Here is a 6,057-nt window from a genome sequence, read left to right as displayed (position 1 = left end):
TTCTTGTTGTTTAAGTTTACCCTTAAGCAAAAACACCCCCAGTCTTTCACTTCGTTTAACTACTGATCATGAAAGAACCTTAGAACTATATTCCTTGTAGATTTGTCCCTATTCATCGTTATTATAATATTGTTTATTTGTCGAATAGGAATTTATTTTTGGTGGATTGGATATCCATCAAATTTTGGGGTTGTCACTGAAAAATTGAAGTAACTAACTGTGTCCTTTCTTTTTATGACCAGGTCTGATCATGAAGAACCCTCCCTTATTATCCAGAGATAGAAAAAAAAAACAAAAGTTTGATAGAGCAGACCAAGATGAGGAGGCAAGTGTGTCAGTAGGACATGAGGTTTGAAGAAGGTAGTTCGAACATTAAAACTGAAATAAAACCAGAGTAGATGGCGCAAGAGCGTACCCTCTAAGAGCTGGCTGTTCCACCTAAAAACTAGTAACCTCTCTGTATTACCTGCCTATATCTGGATGTACCTTTAGAGCTGAAGTCTAGCTTAATTAATCTGCTACATAAGTTCATAAGGCTAGAGAACGAGAACCCACACAAGTATCTTAATGAATTCCATGTGGTGTGTTCAATTATGAAGCTGTAAGGAGTCCCTAAGGAGTAAATTCAGCTAAGAGCGTTTTCCTTCTAGTTGGATGATGTAGCCAATGAGTAGTTATTCTACCTAGCTCCTAGTTCCATCACAACCTAGACTGAGATGGTGATATCATTTTTAAGCAGGTTTTTCCCCACTTCTTGCACTATAGGAATAGGAAGAGAGATTAAGTAAAAGGATACCGAAAGCCTTCACGATTACTGAGAGAGATTCAAGAAACGCTACGTAAGCTGTCTGCAACACGACATATCAAAATAGTCACTCATCCGTTACTTTTATGAGGGACTACTTCTCTCAGAAAGGAAAATGATAGATGCGGCCTATGGTGGTGCCATAGTCAACAAGATGTCACGAGAAGTCATGGAGTTATATCGATTATGGTAGTCACCTCACATTAATTCGAAGCTACACGAGACACCTTGAGGAGGTTGAACGAGTAAGTATCTCCTCCCTTGAATCTTAGATTTCTGAACTAACCCATCTGGTGTAAAACATGATTATAAGGCTTGCCCCATGGGCGAGAGTCTGTGGCATTTACACACACTTAGGACATGATAATTGTATATTTTACACACAATCAGATTATTTATGCTTAGTTTTTGCAAGTTTTTAGTAATTTTCATTAGTTTTTCATTTAATTTTAGTTTATTTAATCACTTTAGTTTATTTTATGAATTTTAGGTATTTTGGGAGAATTTAGAAAGTTTTGGGATGAAGGCACAAAAGGGCAGAAACCTACACTCATAAATGCATGCTCATGCAGATAGTGATGCACAAGAGTCCTAGAGTCTCTCCACGCAGAATTTTAAGGGCAGCAATCTGCATGAGCAAGTGCATGGTCATGCTGATGGTCATGTGTGGGAAAAGTATAATTTTTACTTTTCCTAAATTACTTATGATGTTTTTTTTTTCTTTCCGATTTCACTTAGGATTTGTATTTAGGGTATTCTATTATTTACCCAAGTATATATAGGACATATTATTGTTATTCAAAGGGAAACTTTTGGAGAGATTGTTCTAAGTTAGAGAGTTTCTTCTTCTTCTTCCTTAAAGACTCAAAACTTTATTGAAGAGGACATCAAGTTCAAGATAAAGACACAATCCGGAGTTTGATTTTATTTTATCATGTTTTCTTTTAGTTTCAGTTTTTGCTTTCTAGATTTAATTACGGAGTAGATTTATTTTTGTCAGGGAAAACATGAACCCTAAACTATTATCGGTATTAATATTTATTAATTGATATTTGAGTTAGTTTTATGCAAATTCACTGAGCTTAATGCTTGTATTGAAATTTTGATGATTGAATTCCTTAATGATGTGTCAAATAGAGAAGTTAGAGTTTTTAATCAATGGGATTTCAATGCAAGGTTATTGGTGTTTTGTATAACAAGTTTAATAACAGATTTATTCGAATAGATAATTTAAAAATAACTTGTGGCATGTATTTGTGTTCTTGAAGAAGGTCGGATAATTGGGTTGATTATATGTAGATTTTTATGAAAGTTTCTGAATAAGAGTTTTATTTAAATCTCAAAGGTTATATCCCTAAATAAGGTTAACTAGACTTTAGAATTAACCTGTCAATCTTAACAAGTTTAGTGGGATTGTAGACTCTAACATTGTTTTATTGATTGATTTATCTTTGAGTCATTGTGGTTATTTAACTTTCTGAAATTTTATTTAGTTTTATAATTTACTTTCATTCGATCATTATTTCTCAAATAATAGTTTTAAGTGTAATAATTGGTTTATAAAATTTGGTCTTCGTGGGACAATACTCAGATTCACATATCTATATTTCTAATATGACTAGTGCACTTGCTGGTGTTGTCTAGGATACATCAAGTTTCTAGCACTGTTGCGGGGGACCAAAGATTTATTTAGAAATTATTATATTGTTATCAATTGTTAAATTGAGATTTTTAATTTGTAATTTATTTCTCTTCTGTTTCAAGTTTTGCTAGTGTATGAACAGAAGTTATGAGGAGCCATTAGCAAAATTTGATCTGGAACCTGAACGAATTTCATTCAAGAAGAAGAGCAAACTATCAACTCAACATGGTGGAGAATTAAAACAACCTTCTTGAAGGAGGTGAGAAAAATAATGGTGCTAGAGGTGCTCAACCTATTCACACCATGAGAGACGATGTCATGCCATCGTTGGAAGGGACAAGTCCGAGCATTTTGAGATATGTTGTTCAAGCTAACAACTTTGAGATCAAGCCAATAATACTACAGTTTATCAAATAGACTTTTTAATTTGGAGGATTGCCTAGTGAAGCTCCACACCAACACATAGCTAGTTTCCTCCAAATTTGTGATATTTTCAAGTTCAATGGAGTTTGTAAAGATGCAAATAGGCTTAGGCTTTTTTCTTTCTCTTTAAGGGATAAAACACAACACTGATTGCAATCACTACCATTGAACTCCATAATTACTTGGAATGTGTTGACGCAAAAATTCTTTAGTAGATATGTTCCTCCTTTTAAAATTGCACAATTAATCAGTGAGGTTACTAAATTATGGCAAGGAGATTAAGAGATCCTTTATGAAGCATGGGAGAGATATAAGGATATTCTAAGAAGATGCCCTCAAGAGAAATTCTCTATTTGGCAGAGAGTACAAACCTTCTATAATGGAATTAATAGCCAAGTCAGAAGCATGATAGATGCTTCATGTGGAGGTTCACACCTGAAGAAGCGTATGAATTGATAGTGGAGATGGCTGCCAACTCAAGTGAATGGCCAACTAAAAGACAATCTACAAAGAAAGCCGCTAAAATTTATAATATATATGGTTTTACAGCATTAACGACTCAAATGGAAGCATTGAATAAGAATCTACAAGGGTTGCAATTGCAAAAATTAGTTGTAGTGGCAACTGTTTGTGATTCTTGTTGAGGAGGGCACTCAAATCAAGAGTGCCAAGTAGGTGACACATTTACTACTAATAATGTGCCTGAATAAGCTAATTTTGTTAATAATTTTCACAGGTAAAATGATCCTTTCAACAATACTTACAATCCTGGTAGAAGAAATCACCCAAAATTTCTCATGGAACAATAATAATAATAAAGGAAACAACCACCACAAGGATTCACACCTCAACAACCTCCGCCACAAAAAAATAAATCTAACTTGGAGGGGTTGATGACAAAGTTCATTAAGTCTACCAAAAGGTTGCAAAATCATTAAGCTTTCATGGACAATCTAGAGACACAAATTGGATAGCTAGCCAATGATATTGCGGGCCGAACTCAAGGGTTTTTACCAAGTAACTCAGAGACTAATCTCAAGGAGCATTTCATGGCTATTACACTAAGAAATGAGAAGGTGTTGGTGGAGCCAAAACAAAAGGCAAAAGTTGATAAGGTGATTCAATCAAACCCAGTTAAGGTAAGTGTGGAAGAGCAAGGTACGAAAAATACTAGCTCTACAATTCTCAATTTAAACTCTAGCGTAGATGTTAATAAGTTTCCTTACCTAGATAGAATTAGGAAGGACAAGAGTGATGCTAAGTTTGCTAGATTTTAAGAGATCTTTAAGAAATTACATATTAACATTCCATTTGTTGAGGCTTTGATACAGGTGCCACTATATGCAAAAATTTTTAAGAATATCCTTTCTAATAAGAAAAAGATTGAGGAATATGGCACAGTAATGCTTACTACAAAGTGTAGTGTCATTATACAAAGCTTAAATATCTAGGGAGTTTTTCAACACCTTGTGAACTAGGCAATTTTAAATGTAAAGAGGAACTATGTGTTGGGTTCTAGTATTAACCTAATGCCATTATCAGTTTGTAGGAGACTCTACCTTAGGGAGCTGAAGGAGACAAGCATGGTTCTACAGTTTGCAAATATATCAATTTAAATACCTGTAGGAATCATTGAGGATATTTTGGTAAAAGTAGGAGAGTTTACTTTCCCTATATATTTTATTATACTTGATATGGATGTTGAGTTTGATTTATCACTGATTTTAGGTAGGCCATTCTTAGCCACAACTGAAGCATTAATAGATGTAAAGAATGGTAAATTAACCCTTAAATTCAATGAAAAGGAGATAGTCTTTGATATCAAGAAGGCAATGAAAAATCCTTCTATTAGCTTGGATGATATGTGTTGTGCAATTGATATTATTGATAATTGTGCATATGAACAACAACAAGCCATTTTAATGGAAGAAAATTTTGAGAGATGTCTCATGCTATCAAGCACAACTTGAAAAGGAGGATACTAATTTGAAAAAGGAATTGGAGTTAGAGAGTGAATCTCTATCAAACGTTAGGATAGGAACAAAGGAGCAGCCACATGTAGAGACAACAAAAATGGAGCTTAAGCCTTTACCTAATTATTTCAAATATGTGTTTCATGGGAAGGAGTCTAACTCAATAATTATTTTTACTTATTTGATAGAGTTGAAGAAGAGATGTTGGTTGAAGTCTTGAGGAGGAACAAAAAAGAAATTGGTGGTTGATCTCTGATATTAAGGGAATAAGCCCAACCGTCTGCATACACAAGATTTACATGGAGAATTATTTCAAGCCGACTATTCAACCACAAAAGCTTTTGAATCCAGCCATGTAAAAGGTAGTGAAAAAAGAAGTGGTAAAGTTACTTGATGCAGGTATTATCTATCATATCTCTAATAGTTCGTAGGCTAGGCCTGTTCAAGTAGTTCCCAAGAAGGGAGGTATGGTTGTAGTTAAAAATGAGAATAATGAATTGATCCCTAATAGGATAGTAATAAGGTGGCAAGTTTGTATAGATTATAGATAATTAAATTCAGCCACTAGAAAAGACAACTTTCCTTTACCATTTATGGATCAAATGCTAGAAAGGCTAGCAGTAATAGGTTTTATTACTTTTTATATGGTTATTTCGGGTATTTTCATATTCCTATTTTCCTGAAAGATTAAGAAAAAACAACATTTACTTATGCTTATGGTACTTTTGTTTATAGGTGTATGCCTTTTGGGTTGTGCAGTGCATCGGGTACATTTCAGTGGTGTATGATGTCCATCTTTCATGACATGATTGAAAAATTTATTGAGATTTTTATGGATGATTTCACCCTCTATGGACTAACATTGGACTCTTGTTTATATAATTTAAAGTTAGTTTTGCAAAGATATGAGGAGACAAACTTAGTTATGAATTGGGAGAAATGCCACTTCATGGTGACAGAAGGAATAATTCTTGGACATAAAATTTCTAAAAGAGGAATTGAGGTAAATAAAGCAAAAGTGGAGTTGATAGCAAAGTTGCCACCACCAACAGATGTTTGAGCTGTTTAAAGTTTTTTAGGCAACGCAGGTTTTTATAGAAGATTTATCAAGGATTTTTCTAAAATAACCAAACCTTTAAGTAATTTACTTATGAAAGATGCTAAATTTAACTTTGATAATGATTTTTTGCAGGCTTTTAACATATTGAAGGAAA

The 6,057-nt window shown here is 33.8% G+C and overlaps 1 non-coding gene across 1 annotated transcript; it reads right to left on the bottom strand.

Moving 5' to 3' along the window:
- Positions 1 to 3,111: 3,111 nt before the first annotated feature.
- Positions 3,112 to 3,217, bottom strand: LOC148268766 (small nucleolar RNA R71). The gene has a single exon (XR_015817468.1). It is a non-coding gene; the product is annotated as a small nucleolar RNA R71 (small nucleolar RNA).
- Positions 3,218 to 6,057: the final 2,840 nt, after the last annotated feature.

This window comes from Carica papaya, chromosome 2, assembly GCF_054855325.1.
Source record: "Carica papaya isolate Zhongbai chromosome 2, ASM5485532v1, whole genome shotgun sequence".
Lineage (NCBI taxonomy): Eukaryota > Viridiplantae > Streptophyta > Magnoliopsida > Brassicales > Caricaceae > Carica > Carica papaya.
The sequence above is the reverse complement of the archived record's forward strand: the minus strand, read 5'-3'. Positions and strand labels throughout refer to the sequence as shown.